The sequence below is a fragment of the Atta cephalotes genome (assembly GCF_000143395.1).
Source record: "Atta cephalotes unplaced genomic scaffold scaffold00067, whole genome shotgun sequence".
NCBI lineage: Eukaryota > Metazoa > Arthropoda > Insecta > Hymenoptera > Formicidae > Atta > Atta cephalotes.
In genome coordinates, this window is record NW_012130131.1 from 879,170 (window position 1) to 882,945 (window position 3,776).

Genomic DNA, 3,776 nt, shown 5'->3' on the forward strand with positions numbered 1-3,776 from the left:
TGTGTGTGTGTGTGTGTGTGTGTGTGTGTGTGTGTGTGTGTGTGTGTGTGTGTGTGTGTGTGTGTGTGTGTGTGTGTGTGTGTGTGTGTGTGTGTGTGTGTGTGTGTGTGTGTGTGTGTGTGTGTGTGTGTGTGTGTGTGTGTGTGTGTGTGTGTGTGTGTCTGTATACTCAGTTCAGCTATATTGAATCGTGACGTTATAAGTGAAAAAAGTGTCATAAGTGACACATTAATTTTTCTTGCTTGCCATTTGTAAATAAAGAGAATTTGAATGAAATGATGAGATCGCTTTAAAACACTTGTAAAAATGGACGAAAACTATCCTTATCTTCCTTGAATTATTAAGTAGTCGTGAAAGGTACGTAAAGTGTGTTCACTAGTTTTTTACTTAATGCGCATGCATAGCCTATTTTCACTTCACGAGCCTTTTTCAACTCTTTACTGATCATCAGGAAAGGTAAGGAGAGTTATCGTTCATTTTTGCAAGTATTTTAAAGCGATCTTATCATTTCATTTCATCCAAATTCTCTTTATTTATAAATGGTATGCAAGAAAAATCAACGTGTCATTTCTTGCTTATGACGTCAGTCATAATTCAATAAGGCTGTAAGGAAGTGATTACATATTCAGAAACTTTAACATCAAGATATATACATATCTTTAAATCGATAATTAAAAATAAAAGAATTAACCTTTAGAAATAATGAAATAATGAATATTTCTTATTTAATGTTTTAAAATCATCGAATAAACGAGTTTAAGACGAATGTCTTAAAATCGTTTTCACTCTGCACTTACAGAGGCACTTAATGTTAAAAATAGCAAGACCGTGAAGTAGAAATTCGCTGAAAAATGCGACTAACGCAGGGGGCACGTGATAGCTCGGGCACCCGGTATAATGTTTTAATTTCGCGGAAAATCTGACGATGTAATTTCTGGAATAGGGCGACGCCCGGCAATTGTTTCAACCGGCTTTCACCCCCCGCATTATTCATGAGTCGACCCTTCCTTTTTTCGCCAACAAGAAGAACGACGGTCTTTCTCCAGTTTTGCTGGTTCCTTCTCCTGTGTCTAATTCTTTTTCTTTTCCCTCCGGAGATGATCATTTTTGTGAAACCTTCAGTTCGGACATTATTAGCCCTTGCATTAACCCCAAAGGAGATCAATAATCCTCTTTTTCTTATATAATTCTCAATTCTTTATATGAGATCTGAAAGAATTTAGAATTACAAAGAAAGATTATTGAAAGATAATAGGTATAGTTTACACACATTTTTTGTGATCATAACATCAAAACTAAATTTAATATTTGAAAATAATGGAAATAATCAATTGAATACGAAGCTTTAGTATGCGATTTCTCTGTTTATAAATACTTTCATAAGTGCTCCGCGATTTGTATCAATGTGTATTTCTTTACAAAAGCGTGCGTGCACATACAATATTCTAATAAAAGATATATTAATTTACATATTGTTTACAAATGATGCCTTGTATCGCGTGTTTACGCGGCCGCTATACAGTAGGTATGCAAATCCAAATTAGTTGTGAACCAATTTTAATTGCGCTAATTGTCATAATTTCCACGAAATTCTGGTCCACCACTGCGGATGCTGAGCAGTCTCGTACAGTTGCCAGAAATCGCTGTAATTCGGAACGAGTAATACTCGGAGAATAGCATTTCCATCCTCCGTAGAATTCCATAATGGCATATATCACCTCTCATAATTCCCTGGGAAACTTTATGACCCTTTTTCCGCGAGACACAATATAAAACATAAAAATAAATGGACCGATTCATAAATTATAATAAGGAAAAGCATGTTTATGATAATAAAGTAAAATTTATCATAAAAGTAAACTTGTTTCTTAGAATTTTACAATAAATATCGTACATTTTATTATTTATATTTTATCTTGTATAGTAAATACATATTTTATGATAAATACATAAACAACAATTTATAAATCTTTTTCTTACAGCATCGAGCTTATAGCATAAAATTGGTTGCTATTTTCTGATACATTCAATATAATTTTATCGTGTATCGCTAATGTTATATCCTAACTTCTTAGTTCTTATATTTTATTCCTATATATCTCGTCGAATCTTGGGATTCTAAAGAAGGTGAAGAAGCTGCAAAGGATATCGCCTCGAGCTTTCTTTTCCTCTTTCGCATATTTCCATCAGGTAAAGGCTGGATGAGAATCCCGAAGAGACCCATTTGTTCCGTGCACCGCGTACTTAAATCCCTGTTGCACTTGCCAAAGGGTTCCATATTGCGTCTTACTTTGATTGGAAAGCTTTTATTTCCCTGTATTTTCGTCACGTTTCTCTTTCTCAGTTTATAACGAAAGAGAATTTTTAAACGTTAAACCATCATACTATCTTTTTATAAAATTCATTAATTACTTTTACATTATTTTTAATACGTTAAATTCTTATTAATTCTTGTTATAACAAAGGAATGTCTCCGATTATTAATTTTGAATACAACATTATCAATACTTCCAAATGGTAAATGAATAACGATGATATTTCTATTGGAGATTTAAACATTTCTGAGTGCAATCAGCATTTACTATTCACGAATAACATGCTAATAGACGTTTACGAACGATCGATCGGTACAGCTTCCTCAGCAGTTGCGACCTCGCCAAGGCATTTCGCAACGCGACAAGTTAAATTAATAAGCCGTACATCGTAGTCGAGAGTGCAGGCTTTATTCAGTCGAACGGCGAGAAGACGTCATAGTGCGACGCATGGCTATTGCAATTCCTACCAGAGTCTCGTTAGCGGTGCAGTTAGCAATGTACAGCTTCGTAAACGAGGCGAACCGCAATCCTAAAGTGTTACGATTTCTCCCTTCGAGGAGAGAGCGGGCAAAAGGGTTGACGCGGAAATAGCTAGCACGTAGTGAACGCGATTCCTTTTGGTCCTGTCGCCGGATAATCAGTCGAGGAAAGCGTCCTTTTATTATTCGTGTAAACACACATTAGCACACCTTTTCCACGCTGATGCATTTTCTTCGATATCATAAACGACGTTCATCAATTTTACGGATTAGAAATAACGAAAAAACGAAACAAGAAATTTTATGCAATTTTGTCAAATAATTTTATTAAACTAAATATACTGAATTTTTAATACAAATAATTTCTTATAAAACAATTTTCGAGTGTTTAAAGAAAAAAAAAGACTGAACATACATATGAGCCTCAAATGCGTCAAATTAAATAAAAATTGTTCATTTATAACATAATATTGGGTTGTCCGGAAAGTTCGTGCCGGTTTTGAAGGAAAATTGAAACGCAGAAAATTTAAATTTTTAATTTCATTTATTAAATCTTTTGCGGCACGAACTTTCCGGACAACTCAATAATTACTATTATATACTATTATATATAAGTTCTACTTTCGATTTTATTTCGATACGAAAATCTCATGCATAAAATAAAAGAACTGCATTAAAACTATACATTCAATAAAAATTATTGAAATGTATTGATCTCAATAAGTAAAAGGAATACAAAGATAGCTGATTTTTCTTAGTTCTTATCCGCCCCCGGCAATCTGATATAGATATTCATTTTATTAAAATTTTTCCATAAAATACCTTGAATACTAATTTTATACATTTTATCTTTAGTATTTTATTAACATTTGTAATTTTATTTTGCAATCGATATTATTTCATAGATGATATAAAAATGTTGAAAAATTATTGAATACAGATACTTTAGAAGATTAAGAATTTGAAATTAAATATTTTTTTC